Raw genomic sequence first — 16,322 nt, forward strand, 5'->3', positions numbered from 1 at the left:
TAGTAATGGCTGAATCAAAAGTGATGTAGAAGCATTAGATACACAATGTGAAGTTGTTTTAGGAATTCCATAACCTACTTATTCCCTTTTTTTTGGTAGTTGCTGTTGTTGCTGTTGTTGTTGTTCTGGGGGGTTTGGTCACTCCCATGGCATACAGAAGTTCCAGGGCCAGGAATCAAACCCACATCACAGCTGGGACCTGAGCCACAGAAGTTACAATGCCAGATCCTTAACCCACTGTACCACTAGGAAACTTCTACTTATTCTCTTTTAATTTTCTTTTTTCTAAGTGCAAAAAGTGATTTGTGATTTATAAATCTAGAGTCAAATAAATCTAAAAGAATTCTTCCATTAAACATAAAATATAAATTCTTTTTTTTTTTTTTTTGTCTTTTTGCCATTTCTTGGGCGGCTCCCGCAGCATATGGAGATTCCCAGGCTAGAGGTCTAATCGGAGCTGTAGCCGCCGGCCTACACCAGAGCCACAGCAAGGCAGGATCTGAGCCGCGTCTGCGACCTACACCACAGCTCACGGCAACGCCAGATTGTTAACCCACTGAGCAAGGGCAGGGACCGAACCCGCAACCTCATGGTTCCCAGTCGGATTCGTTAACCACTGCGCCACTACGGGAACGCCTAAAATATACATTCTATGTAATAAGGAAATATGTAATAGCTTGATTGGCAGCTTTGTTTTTCTTACTGATTTATGATGGGTCTTACAATTGATGTCATATTAGATTTAATGTTATACATTATTGCTTAGTATGGTTACTTTATAGCTTTTTAAGGACCATTTATCAATATTAAAGCTCTAGTAACTCCCTCAAATGTGCCTTTCAGAGCACATATGTAGTATTACTCTAGATACATAGGAGTGGAATTATTAGATTGATAGGTTTGTACATTTAAAATTCTAACTCTTGGAGTTCCCGTCGTGGCGCAGTGGTTAACGAATCCGACTAGGAACCATGAGGTTGCGGGTTCGGTCCCTGCCCTTGCTCAGTGGGTTAACATCCGGCGTTGCTGTGAGCTGTGGTGTAGGTTGCAGGCGGCTCGGATCCCGCGTTGCTGTGGCTCTGGCGTAGGCCGGTGGCTACAGCTCCGATTGGACCCCTAGCCTGGGAACCTCCATATGCCGCGGGAGCGGCCCAAGAAATAGCAACAACAACAATAATGCCGCGGGAGCGGCCCAAGAAATAGCAACAACAACAACAATAACAACAACAACAAAAAACAAAAAATAAAAAAATAAATAAATAAAATTCTAATTCTTCCTGCTGTATAGCACAGACAACTATATCTAATCACTTATGATGGAACCTGATGGAGAATAATGTGAAAAAAACAATGTGTTATATATATATGTATGTATAACTGGGTCACTTTGCTGTATAACAGAACTTGATAGAATATTGTAAATTAAAAAAATAAATAAAATAAAATTCTAAATTTTAGGTACTGTTTTACAAAAAGGTTATATCAATATAAACATGCACTAACAATGTAATGAGGTATCAATTTTGTCACACAATTGGTATTTTTTGATTAATTCATTTTTGTTAATCTGATCTTGAAAAACAGTATCTTTACTGTTTTAGCCTTTTCTTTTTTTCCTTCTTTTTTTTTTGGCTGTACCTACAGCATGTAAGTTCCTGGGGCCAGGAAACGAACCTGAGTCACAGCTTTAACCAGAGCCACAGCAGTGACAATGCTGAATTCTTAACCCACTGAGCCACCTAGGAACTCCCTTATTTAGCTGGCCTGTCCTTTAACTTTGCTTATGAGCTCATGCAGAAGACAACTTTTATATAGTTAACTGCTACTCTAAGGTATATATCAAGATTATAAACAAATTTCATTTCTTTTCTTTTTTCCTTTTTAGGGCCACACCTGCGGCATATGAAAGTTCCCAGGCTGGAGTCGAATTGGAGCTGTAGCTGCTGGCCTACACCACAGCCACAGAAAAGCAGGATCCGAACAGCATCTGCAATCTATACCACAGTTCACAGCAAAGCCAGATCCTTAAACCCGAGAGGCCAGGGATCAAACCCACATCCTCATGGATACTAGTTGGGTTTGTTACCATTGATCCACCATGGGAGCTCCTCAACAAATTTCTTATTTTTGCTTTTAGTACTTGTATAAATCCTTATTGTTAAGCTCTATAATCTGCTCAGAATTTATTTTTGTCTTAGTGTATGGTAAGAATTTTATTTCTTTTGTAAATGGATAGATAGCTGTTTCAATACCATTTATGGACTTGTAGATCCTTTGCTTAATATTCCTACTTATGCTTGAACTCTATTTTGTTCCTTTGTTAAAACTATTTCTTCACAGTAATGTACATATTAAATTATATATCTTTAACATCTGGTGGAGCAAACCCCATCAATTTGTTCTTTGCAAAAGTCTCTGAACTAATCTTGAACAATTCTTCTTTCAGACAAATATTAGAATCAGCTAGTCAAATTACACGGAAAATCCTATTGGAAATTCAATTGGTATATATTGTTTCCGCCTCTCCTATCTCTCTACACTCTCTCTGGGTGATTTTATCCATTCCCCTGGCTTTAAATACTACTTGAGGATTATTATTATGTATACCAGAGATCTAGGAAAGGCAGGTTCAATAGGGGCATAAATGTGAAAATTAAAGCCATACAGAGGCACAGGAAAATGCCTCTTCATGACTCTGGGGTAGACAAATATTTCTTACAATGCAATTCACTAACTGGATAAGAAACACTTGATGACTTGGCTTTATAAAAAGTGAAAATTGTGCATATTAAATGACACTTTAAAGAAGTGAAACAGCAGGTACAGACTGGAAGAATATGTTCACAATAAATATATCAGACAAAGGACAGGTTAGTAGAATATCTAAAGAACTTTCACAATAAATCAATAAGAAAGAGGCAGGAGTTCCTTGGTGGCTCAGCAGGTTAAGGATCCAGCATTGTCACTGCTGTAGCTCAGGTCACAGCTATACTGCAATTTCGATCCCTAGCCCTGGAACTTCCACATGCCATGGGTGTGGCCAAAAAAGGCAACAATTTTTTAAATGGGCAATATTTGAATAGAGGCTTCACAAAATAAAATATCTTAGTGACTACTAAACTTATGAAAGAGTGCTCAACAAATTGAGATTATGATGAGATACCACACAACAAGATGGCGAAAATTTTTAAGACTAGTAATTCTGTAAGTGCCCATCGTGGTGCAGCGGAAACGAATCCAACTAGGAACCATGAAGTTTCAGGTTTGATCCCTGGCCTCGTTTAGTGGGTTAAGGATCCAGCGTTGCCGCCAGCTGTGGTGTAGGTTGCAGATGCAGCTCAGATCTGGTGTTGCTGTGGCTCTGGCGCAGGTCTGCAGCAACAGCTCTGATTAGACCCCTAGCCTTGGAACCTCCATTTGCCAAGGGTGTGGCCCTAAAGGACAAAAGACAAAAAAAAAGACTAGTAATTCTAAATATTGGTGAGGATGTGGGGGAATGGGACAGAGCATAAAATATAACAACCGCTTTGAAAAACTGCTTGGGGGAGTTCCTTTTGTGGCTCAGTGGTTAACGAACCCGACTAGGATCCTGATCCCTGGCCTCACTCAGTGGGTTAAGGATCCAGTGTTGCTGTGAGCTGTTGTGTACATCGCAGACATAGCTTGGATCCCACATTGCTGTGGCTGTGGCATAGCTGGCAACTGTAGTTCCAATTCGACCCCTAGACTGGGAATTTACATATGCCAAGAGTGCAGTCCTAAAAATCAAAAAGGAGAGAGAGTGGGAAAGGAGGAAGGAAGGAAGAAAGGAAGGAAAAAAAAACTGCTTGGTAATTTCCTAGAATATGAAATATGAACCATGTTAGAACAATTCTTTTTTTTTTTTTTTCCACACCCATGACATGCAGAAGTTCCTAGGCCAGGGATCAAATCCATGCCACAGCAGCAACCTGGGCCGCCACAGTGACAATGCCAGATCCTTAACCTGCAGCACCACAGGGGAACTCCAACAGAGCAATTCTTGACAAAGCATTTCCACTCCCAGGCATAGAGCCCAAAGAAATAGTGTGCACGTCCAAAAAAGGACTTGTATAGAATGCTCTGTCCCATGCCCCCACATCCTTACCAATATTTAGAGCAGCTTTATTTGTAATAGCCCAAACTTCAAACAACCCAACTGTTTATCAGCAGGAGAATAAAGAAATTGTGGCATATTCATACAGTGGAATACTACACAGCATATAAAGGAATGAAAAATTGATATACATGGTAACAGTTTACCATTATGGTGGCATGTATGATTCCATTTATAATAAATTCAAGAACAGACAAAACCCACCTATGAAATCAGAATAGTGGTTGTGTTGTGCCATGGCAGGGGGCTGGGAGAGAGAGGGTGCAGGGCATGGAAAGACAGGGAGGAAACATGAGAGATTTTCTGAGGTGAAGGACTGTTGACGGAAAGAAAAATGCACAACGTAAGAGTTGTAAGCTATTTCATTTAGGGTCTTACTGAGGACTATAGCCCTGGAGATAGCCTTTCAGTAGTTCTGAGAAACTACTCTGAAGAGGTAACCAGGAAGGCCAGTTTATACACAGTTTTTGGCTGTGAAATACATCCAGTCAGGTATACATCTTGGTAACAGATTACTACTAGTTACCAAGAACAGATATAATGACAATGATTTTGGTGTTTTTCTATGTATGGGGAGGTGCAAGAAGCCACATTCATTAAAATTCTTCTGAGATACATCTAACTACCTAAGGGCCTGTTTGTCCAAAGTACAGAGCATCCTGTTACCATTTTAATATCCTCTGTCTGAAGCACAGAGTGTGCTGTCAGTCAACAACCACAGCAGGCTAATCTCTGCTGAACTGGGTGGTGAGCAACACTCATTGTTCACAAGACATTTCTTTATCCTGATCTAGACAACGGTTGCACAAGTATATACTTTTGTCAAAATTCATTAAGTTTCACACATTTTTAAATACATAAAGTGTACTTCACCAAAGAACTATTAGGATAAAGAGTTGGAGAAAGGTGACAATGGACATTTGTGATTTTTGAAGGGGAGTGCAAGACATGTTAATGGGCTCAAAAAGTTGACAGCATTCATTCTTTATTAAATTTGATTTTACTTTGAAACTTTATTTCTTTTTTTGTGTTCTATCACTAGTACCTTTTCACCCGATTTCCAGAATCGAAATAGAACTGTGACAAGGAGAGAGAAGAAAAAATTGTACATGATGTACTATGATAAAGATAGAAATAGATTTAATTACTTAACAAAAAGCCTGTAATAGAATTAACTAAGTTGTGGGTAGTGACAAATACAGGAAAAGAAGTTATTTCTCCAGGGAGAAGGAAGGATATCTTGGAGGAAGTCTTTAGAGAGAGAGGGTGAGCTGAGAGCACTAATTAGCTGCATATGACCTCAGGGAAGTCACGTAATCTCTCTGGGGATGATTTCATTTTATATGTTATTTCCTTATATCTTGAATGATAGGACTGAACTGAGTTCAGAGCATCATGCTATTAAAGCACAGTATAATAATTAATATTCCTGAGTCATCCAGAAAAGGCTAATATCTATTCCCTGTATTTAGATTCACAAGGCAGAGAAGTAGGTAAAACATGATTTGTGATAAGTTATTGACATACTGAATGCCTACTCCGTCCCAAGCAATAGGCACATGTGCCAGGCAACATACTTTCATTGTCTTATTTAATTTTCACTTTAATTTAATGATTTTTACACAGGCATTAGATCAAGTAAAATATTTTTGAATAACATATATATATTTCATCACTGTAATAATGTAGCATTATTGCAGACAATGGGGAAAAAGTAGAAAATTATAAAGAAAAAAAAATCCTGTCACTCTGAAAGCAAATATTTTGGAACATATCTGTTGAATGTGTTATACACACACATTTGTTCTAGTTTGGGTTTTTGTTTTTGTTTTGTTTTATAAAATTGAGGTCAAATTCAACATATTCTTTGAATCTTGTTTCTATTTTTTAAAAACCAATAACCAATAACATTCCATTTTGTAAATACAATGGATTAGATAATCCCTTATTGTTGGCGGGAGAAAAAATTTTGACACCAATAATGTAAATTTTAGTTACATGAATATTCCCAGGGGCAATGTCTCAGTCAGGGTCCTTGAGGGAAACAGATGGTACACTTTAAGAGAGTAATTTGAGAAGTGTTTAACACAAGATCCATTTACAAAAGAGTGAGTAGGGAACAGAGAAACCACAAGTAATAATGCTGTATGTGACCACACTGCTCATGGCACCCCTTGGCCTGAAGGGGCGAGAGAAGGGAGGAGGGACAGTCACAGGAACCTGGAAATTAAGAAAGCTCAGTGGAGATCCCTGCTGACAGTAGTTGTAGTAAGCACCTGGTTGAGGGAGCAGCCAGCCTGCAGGGACCTTGAAGGAGGGAGCACTGAGATAAAAGCCAAAACTCCCCATCTGGCTCTGAGCTCCAGCCTATGTACCCCACTCAGATTGTTCTCCCTGATAAGAAACCAGCAGGGAGGGAGACTTTGGTGTGGTCCACTCAGGTTGGCTTCCTTGAGTATAATGGATGGTAAGGAAAAGTGAAGACTGCATCTGGAGGAGGAGATGGCGTTCCAAACATATGCCCTTTCTAGTGTTAATCATGCTTACTTGCCAGAATTTATCTTTGTAATGACCTGGGCTAGGAATCTGAGAAATTTTCTCTTGAGAAGGATGTTGAACCTGAGATCTAAAGGATGGTAAGCCTTCAGAATGTAATGAGTTCAAAGAAAACATTCAAATGGCCATCAGGTATTTGAAAAGGCGCTCAACATCACTAATCATCAGGGAAATGAAAATTAAAACCACGAGAGATCACTTTACACATGCTAGGATGGCTATAGTCAAAAAGAGGTAACAGGAGTTCCCCTCGTGTCACAGTGGTTACTGAATCCGACTAGGAACCATGAGGTTGCGGGTTCGATCCCTGGCCTTGCTCAGTGGGTTAAGGATCTGGCGTTGCTGTGAGCTGTGGTGTAGGTTGCAGATGCGGCTTGGATCCCCCATTGCTGTGGCTCTGGAGTAGGCCGGCAGCTACAGCTCTGATTCGACCCCTAGCCTGGGAACCTCCATATGCCGCAGGAAGCGGCCCTAGAAAAGGCCAAAAAAAAAGACAACAAATGTTGGTGTGGATGTGGAAAAACAGGAATCCTTGCTGTTGGTGGGAATGTAAATTGGTACAGCCATTATAGAAAACACTATGGAGGTTTCTCCAAAAATTAAAAATAGAACTACTGGGAGTTCCTGTTGTGGCTCAGAGGAAATGAATCTGACTAGCATTCTTGAGCATGCAGGTTTGATCCCCAGGCTCACTCAGTGGCTAAGGATCCTGCATTGCCTTGAGCTGTGGTGTAGGTGGAAGATTCAGCTTGGATTCCACATTGCTGTGGCTGTGGTGTAGGCCAGCGGCTATAGCTCCATTTCAACCCCTAACCTGGGGACTTCCATATGCCGAAAGTGCAGCCCTAAAAAGCCCAAAAAACAAACCAAAACAAAACAAAAAAAACTACCACATGACCCAACAATCCTACTCCTTTGGTATATATATCTGAAGGAAATATAACCAGTATCTCAAAGAGAGATATGTACCCCATGTTCACTGCAGCTTAATTCACAATAGCCAAAATATGGAAATAACCTAAGTGTCACTGATGGATGAATGTATAACGAAAATGTGGTATATGTAGTCAATAAAATATTATTCAGCCATGAAACAGAAAGAAACCTTGTCATCTGTGACAACATAGATAACCTGGAGGTCATTATGCTAAATAAAATAAGCTAGATAGAGAAAGACACTACACAGTATCATTTATGTGTGGAATCAATTTTTTTTTTAAAGCCAGTTTCACAGAAACAGAGACTAGACTGGTTGCCAGGGGCTGGGGTGAGGGGGAAACGGGGAGATACAGGTCTAAGAGTAAAAACTTTTGGTTACAGATTTAAGTTCTGAGAATCTAATGTACAGTATGGTGACTATAATTAATAATATGGTATTGTATACTCAAAAATTGCTGAAAGAGTAGAGCTTAAGCATTCTCATCAGAAAAAAAGTTAATTATGGAGGTGACAGAGGTGTTACTTATCTTGATCTTGGTAATCATTTCACAATGTACTAATCTTCTAATTGTACACTTTAAGTATATACAACTATAATTGCTAATTATTCCTCAATAATAATGGAAAAAAATTAACAAAATAACGTTGCGAACAAGGAAAAGAACACACTAAGCTGAGGGAATAGCATGTGCAAAATCCCTGAGGTGAAAGCATATTCAAGGAACAGAAAGAAGGCCAGTAAGTGAAAAAGAAAGATAAAGGAGAGAACAGTCAAAGAGAGTAAAGATTTTGGCAGGGGCACATTGCAGGTCCCACTAGGGGTTTTGGTTTTTATCCTTAAAACAAAGGTAAGCCATTGATAGCTTGGTATTAGTCATTCAATGACAGGTTAGATTTTGTGTATCAAGAAAATCACTCTACTTTGGAGAGAATGGATTAGCAGGAAGGGAAAAATGAAATAGAGGTGGTATAGCAGTAATTCAGATAAAGCTTGAACTAAAAAGGTGAGTGGACATGGCAAGACAGAGAATAGTACATGGGATATAACAGTGTGGTGGTGATGCCAGTGTCAAGGAATCCACTAGATTATTTGTAAGACTGGATAGAAGAAAATCTTTTTTGTTACTGAGAAATCACAAAATAATAAAGCGAAAAAGGAGGAAGAGGTGGAAACCGGAGGAGGAGAAAGAGAAGGATTGGCTGTTTTTAGTAAGTTAAAGACTATATACTCCAGAAATTTTTAAAAAGATGGTTTAGAAGCTGAACAATGAGAGCAGAAACCATTTCTAAAATTTAGCATTTGTTAAACAATTATTAGAGGAAGGTGGGTAATATGGAGATGAAGACCTGGGAGGGAAGGCAGAGGGGCAACACGAAGGAGACACTGAGGAAAGAGGAACTTATGCAAAAATGGCAGTGGGTGCTCCAGATTCGAGAAATGATTCAACTTTAGAGAAAATGGAAATGCAATAAAACAGTTGCCACAAAATACAAATAAACAAGCAAATAAAATGATTACTCTCTCATTCATTATTCATTTACTGTGCTTCCTCCTAGTGAACAGCACAGCCTCGTGTTTCCACTACTTATTTTATTCCTTTCTCTGTCTCCTTCTTTCTTTCTTTAAACATTGTGAGGAAACTGAGGGAGGGCCCACACTTTCCCAAGTATTCTGAATTCTGGGTCTATCATTACCTAGTTTCTTTGAACCACAAGGATAATCTTAGGGACCAGCATGAGGATTAATCGTCTGCTGATCCCTAGCTTTTGCCCCTCTGCTGAGTGCCCCCTTTCTTTATCTTATATTAACCTCGCTATAGTGTAAGCTTCTAGAGAGCAGGACTGATGGGATCCTGACATAAATGCGGATCGGGTAAGTACAAGCGCCCTGGAGAACAGAAATGCATTAAATGACAAGTCTATAGGGGGCATTCCCCAGGTAGGCACAGACCTGAACACTGACCTGGGCCTGCTCTTCCTCCTACACTATTAGGAATTCTTCTGCGGGAATGGGGGTGGGGTGGGGGTTGAGTTCAAGGAACATCTTTCATATTTCCCAGTTCTCCTCTCTCGCACGTTCTCTTATATCTATCAAGCGGGAGAGCCCCGGGTACCCGCACTCAATAGCCACTAACACATATTTCTGGAATAAATGGATAGGTGGATGAAATACTTGCTCAATGGAAACTTCTTGTAGTTCCTCCCCGGCGAGAGCTATAATCCGTAAAATCCCCACCATTTATTCCGAAAGTCCAAAACCGGTATCTATCCGCCGGATACACGGAGGCCCCGCCCACCTTCGGGTACAGGCCGCAAGGGCGCTCTCACACTCTGGCGGAGGGGTAGTCAAGTTCCGGGACACAGTGCGCTTGCGCCGGACATCCTGCGGATTAGAGGAGGGGCGGGGCCTGCGGAGCTCAGCCTGAGATGATAAGGAAAATATGGAAAGGATCGGAATGGCATTCAGCTGGATCCGCTTAGTGGCAGTGGGGCAGTTTAGGGGCTGTTTCCAGGGTACTCAAAGAGAACCTGTTGGGAACTTACCTGAATTTACACTTTTACTGATTTTGCCTTTTTTTTTCCCCCCAATTAAGCTTAGTGGTCAAGAACTGATGCTTTGCAGAGCCCAGTCTGTTCTGATGGAATGGGAGCCTCCTTGTGGCCTTGGGCAATTTACCTGGACAAGATTCATTGTCATCTCTATAAAAATGGAGCTGATAATAGTTATGGCCCTCACAGGACTTTTGTGAAGATTACATTTAACAGTATGTGTAAAGTGCTTAGCATAGTGCCTGGCACAAAGGAAATGCCCAATAAGTGGTAAGTGCTATTATTGTCATCAGTGTTAATAGCATAATAATTATCATAATGTGTTTTTGTGTGTGTGCCAGGATCTTTTGTATGCAACTGCTATGCTGGTAATCTTTGGGAAATATCAGAGAACATGAAAAATAACAGGAAATTAAAGACTGGAAGATGTCCTCATTTTAGAAAAGATTAAAAAAAAGTAGATCTTGAAAAATGGAGTGTGGTAATCTTGACTTTTACTGAGCACCAATACAAACCCAGGATGGATCATACCAAAGGCAGAGTGAATCTATAAAAGGAACCAATACTCACTATGAAGCAATCTACACTCTCGAAGAACAAATAAAGCAAGCCAGATTAACTTTTTTGGGTGAATAGTAAGCTGATTGCTCAGTGGGAAAACTTTCTATCTCTTCTAGATCTAAGTCTTTGCAAGAAAGATCTCAGCCTTAGATGCTGCCCTGAGTTCCCATTGTGGTTCAGCAGGTTAAGAACCCAACATACTGTCCATGAAGATGCAGGTTCGATCCCTGGCCTCACTCAGTGGGTTAACGGTCCAATGTGGCCACAGCTGCAGTGTAGGTCACAGATGCAGCTCAGATCTGGTGTTGCCGTGGCTGTGGTGTATGCCAGCAGCTGCAGCTCCAACTTGGAACCTAGCCTGAGAACTTCCATATGCCACAGGTGTGGCCCTAAAAAGGGAAAGGAAAAAAGAATTTAAAATACTGCCCCATTGTAAGTGCCTTTCCTGTCAGCAAGTCTCTTTCCATTTCTCTCTCTCTTTTTTTTTAATTTTCCCAGCTTTTTTAAAAAATTTTTTTCCTGTTATTTTTTTAAGTATAATTGATTTATACTTAATTGTTGTGCCAATTTCTGCTGTACAACAAAGTGACCCAGTCATACATACATATACATTCTTCTCATACTATCTTTCTTTCTTTTTTTTTTTTGTCTTTTCTAGGGCCACACCTGCGGCATTTGGAGGTTCCCAGGCTAGGGGTCAAATTGGGGCTGTAGCCACCAGCCTAGCCAGAGCCACAGCAATGCGGGATCTGAGCCATGTCTTCAACCTATACCACAGCTCACAGCAATGCCGGATCCTTAACCCACTGAGCGAGGCCAGGGACCGAACCCGAAACCTCATCGTTCCTAGTCGAATTCGTTCACCACTGAGCCAGGACGGGAACTCCTCATACTATATTTCATCACGTTCTTTCCTGAGAGATTGGATATAGTTCCCTGCGCTGTGCCGTAGGACCTCATTGGTTATCCATTCCATCTCTTTCCATTTCTGACATAAATCCTAACAAATAACTTTTAGTTACATAGGTAATATGTGAATACCTTTATGTTGTAAAAAATTCAGAAATTCAAAATGAAGAGAAAATCCCCCAACATCCGCTCTTAATTCTGTTCCCACCCACACTCATCAGTTTAGTGTGCATCTTTTTCAGATACTTAAAAATCTATCTCTACAAGGATTTGTAGCAGTTAGGACTTTATTCTGCCAACTTAGTACCCAACAGAAGAAAGCAGTTTATTTATTTCATTCAAAAGAAGCCCAAGGGCAGGCAGCACAGAGAGAACATTCTCTTTCTGTCTTGGTTTCACCATTCTCAGGCTTGTCTTCATGGTCGCAAGGTGATTACTGCTTCTCTAAAAGTGAGTCCATGTACTAGACAGGGAAGGACAAAAGCCATCTTGTGAAGCTTTATATCTTAATTTAAGCAAGGAAGCCTAGGGAGTTCCTGTTGTGGCTCAGCAGTAATGAACCTGACTAGGATCCATGAGGATGCCGGTTTGATCCCTGGCCTTGCTCAGTGGGTTAAGGATCCGGCATTGCCGTGAGCTATGGTGTAGGTCACAGATGCAGCTTGGATCTGGCATTGCTGTGGCTGTCAGCTGCAGCTCCAATTGGACCCCTAGCCTGGGAAATTCCACATGCCACAGATGCAGCCCATTAAAAAAGAAGAAAAAAAGAAACAAAGAAAAGAAGGAAGCCCTAATAGAATGTTTACGTACAACTCGTTGGCCATACCATATCACATGAACCCCTCTATCAACAAGGTGATCTAGGGAGGTAATTTACCTTTCAAGTATTTATTTTTTTTTAATTAATTTATTTTTTCGTCTTTTGTCTTTTTGCTGTTGTTGTTGTTGTTGTTGCTGTTGCTATTTCTTGGGCCGCTCGCGCGGCATATGGAGGTTCCCAGGCTAGGGGTTGAATCAGAGCTGTAGCCACCGGCCTACGCCAGAGCCACAGCAACGCAGGATCCGAGCCGTGTCTGCAACCTACACCACAGCTCACGGCAACGCCGGATCGTTAACCCACTGAGCAAGGGCAGGGACCGAACCCGCAACCTCATGGTTCCTAGTCGGATTCGTTAACCACTGCGCCACGACGGGAACTCCACCTTTCAAGTATTTAAAGTATAGCATGGCATAGTAAAAGTGAGCTGTGACTATCTTTTGGGTAACCAAATTTTTAGTGTCTGCCATAGAAATACAGGTAATGGTTTTGCTTTTTCCATTAATGAACTCACATTGTATAGATTTTTTGCACTTGCTGGGTTTTTTTGGCCATATGAATGAGAACTTTCCAATATGGCCTATGTGATACTTCCTTGGTTCCTTCAGCTGCTGCATAATACCGTTGTTTCGTTATTCTAATATGCACTTTTTCATTCACATTTTATGATCTCTAAAATTGGTATGGATCTTATAGTTGCTGTCAGTTAGGCAGCAGTAGTGATGTAGTTATCATTGCCTGCTGGATATGCTTCAAAACTTGCAGAATGGATGTTAGCAGCCTGGAATATTGATGATTCTGAGTCTAAACATGATTCGGAAGGTTCAGACTATAAGAAGATTTATATATGCTTTAATCAATTTATTTTATGAACACTTCCATTTTAATGTATGCATGAGGATGCTATGAAATTAAAAACCTATGTCTTAAGTCTCATTTGGCTTTTGGAGTAAGTATAAAAGAAAAACTACAAATGATAAAAAAGCTTTTGCTCACAGTTTAATTAGGAGCATCTTTCTTAATGATACATAGAATAATGATGTCTATAATTGATGACATCTTGAAGTGGATGAAATATGATGTTCTATGCTATGGCTACTCTGTAGTTTGACCATTTTTCTATCAATAGCTGTTAAATTTTAAATTTTTTTCCAATAATGCTTCAGTAGACCTTTTTTCATGCCTTTTCCACATATGTGCAAACAGTATTTTTCTAGATGCCTAGAATTGCATATTTAAAAATTCTAATAGCTACTGCCCTCCTCCAAATCCATAACTCCAAATCCATAACTCCAGTCTAATATTGAGAAAAACTTAGGAATATCCTATAAAATACCTTTTTTTTTTTTTTTGCGATTTCTTGGGCAGCTCCCACAGCGTATGGAGGTTCCAGGCTAGGGGTCGAATCAGAGCTGTAGCCACCGGCCTACGCCAGAGCCACAGCAATGCAGGATCCAAGCCGTGTCTGTGACCTACACCACAGCTCACGGCAACGCCAGATCCTAAACCCACAGAGCAAGGCCAGGGATCGAACCCACAACCTCATGGTTCCTAGTTGGATTCGTTAACCACTGAGCCACGATGGGAACTCCCCTATAAAATACTTGACTGAGAGTCCTCAAAATTGTCAAAGTCACAGTGAACTAAAGATAGTACGGTGTTCCCATATACCTTCACACCTAGCTTCTTCTTTGTTAACCTCTCACATTAGTATGGAAACTTTTTCACGGTTAATGAACTAATATTGATACATTATTATAAACTCAAGCTCATTCTGTATTCAGATTTCTTTAGTGTTTGTGTAGTGTCCTTTTGCTGTTGCAGAGTCCCTCCACAATCACACATTATTATCTTTAATCATCATGTCCCCTTATGTTCCTCTTGGCTGTAAATGTTTCTCAGACTTTCCTTGTTTTTGATGCCCTTCTTGTTTTAAAGAGTACTAGTTATGTATTTTGTCCCTCAGCTGGTCTTTGGTGTTTTTCTCACAATTAGACTGGAGTTTGGGGGTTGGGGATGGAAACACACAGGGGTAAACTGCCATTCTCATCAGCTCATTTCACAGTTACAGACTCTCAGCATCACTTATCATTATCGATGTTAACCTTGATCACCCAGCTGAGGTAGCGTTTGTCTGGTTTCTCCACTAAAAAGTTACTCTTCCCTTTCCCCCTTTCGGTTCTGTACTCTTTAGTCACTATGCACAGCCCACACTTAAGGTAAGGGGAGTTAGGGAAGAAGGAGTATGTATGTATATAGTGAGACAAAGGTGTAACAGACAGAGGGAAATGGAGAGACAATGAAAGTCAGAGGCAGAGACATAGAAAGGCACAAAAAATTGACCTCACATGAGAGAGAGAAAAATTGGTTCCTAGTGGCTCTTAGGTTCCTGTGAGGCTTTGTTTAACTTGGGTGGTTACTATTTTTCAGTACACCTAAAATTAGAGAGTTTGCATAAATCTCTGTTCCTTGCCACTAGAAAAGCCTGATGAACACAGTCTCTAATGCCCATACTTAATTCAACTTTAGGGAGACTGGATCTGGCCAGTTGAAATGGGTGGATAAACTAAACCCCAAGGTATTAATTTACAAAGAGATCTGCACTTCTCAGAACTCTGGAGTAGTCAGGTTGGATGATCAGTGCATTTTCCCTCTCTTAAGAAAACTTCAGTAGAAACAAGCTCATATGTCAAGACTGCTTGGTGAGACAATGAATTTCAACAAAAGGGAGACTAATCTCGACAGGGGGAAAGGGAAGAGTAACTTTTTAGTGGAGAAACCAGACAAACGCTACCTCAGCTGGGTGATCAAGGTTAATATTGGTAATGATAAGATAGCTTATTCTCAACAAGCTATCAGAGTTCAGTGCATCACTCACCTCCATCATGGGAATAGACCTCCTGTACTTGAGGAAGGGACAAATTACACCATGGGATGAGTGACTCCTATGGCTTCCTTTGACTCCACCCTTTTATTAACTCCACAGAGAAGTTATAGCAGCTTTATTATTAACAATATGGAGTTGGCTTGTGGCACAGTGGGTTAAGGATAGTGTTATCACTGCAGTGGCTTGGGTCCATGGTCTGGGAACGTCTACACATTGTGGGTGCAGCAAATAATAATAATAATAATAAATAATGGCTAATGTTTATTGACTTTTATGTAATTTGCACTGTACTAAGCCTTTTACAAATGCAATACCTTATTGAATCCTCAAACAATCCTATTAAGTAGGGTCACTTAACACATAAGACTCACAAAGTTTAGGAAGCTTGTCCAAAAGCAGAGAATAAGGAGGGAGCTAAGTTAGGGAACAAGAGAGCTGGGAGGGCAGTGACCACATCGCACATCATAAGATACCCCTGAAACATTTGTTTTGGAGATAGTTTACTCTCTTGATTTGAGGAGGAGATACATGATTAAATATTGAGTTTTCTGTTTCCTTAGCAGCATTTCTGCATGTGGTTCATGGCAATCATTATTTAAAATGAGCAATGACAACAAAAATAATAATGATACTGATCACGTATTGAAGTCAAGACTAGATGCTTTCATCCACCCTGGCTGGTAGGTATTATTATTCCTACCTTAGAAATGAGAAAACTAAGAGATCTAAGAGGTTAACTTAGTTTGCAAAAATATAAGCAGTGAAATCAGGATTCACATTACTTTCTGTCTCTTAGTACTTTCCCCCCATGGTAACACCTGTCAATCAAATTTCCAATCTAAATCAACTTTCTATTTTCACACCTCAATAGTTTTCTTTTGACTGTATCCCCATTAAAAAGGAAATTGTCATGGATGTCTAACATGGCTCTACAGTGGAAAATTCTAAGTGGAAATGGTGTACTGCCT

This window comes from Sus scrofa, chromosome 1 (genome assembly GCF_000003025.6).
Source record: "Sus scrofa isolate TJ Tabasco breed Duroc chromosome 1, Sscrofa11.1, whole genome shotgun sequence".
In the NCBI taxonomy this organism is placed as follows: Eukaryota; Metazoa; Chordata; class Mammalia; order Artiodactyla; family Suidae; genus Sus; species Sus scrofa.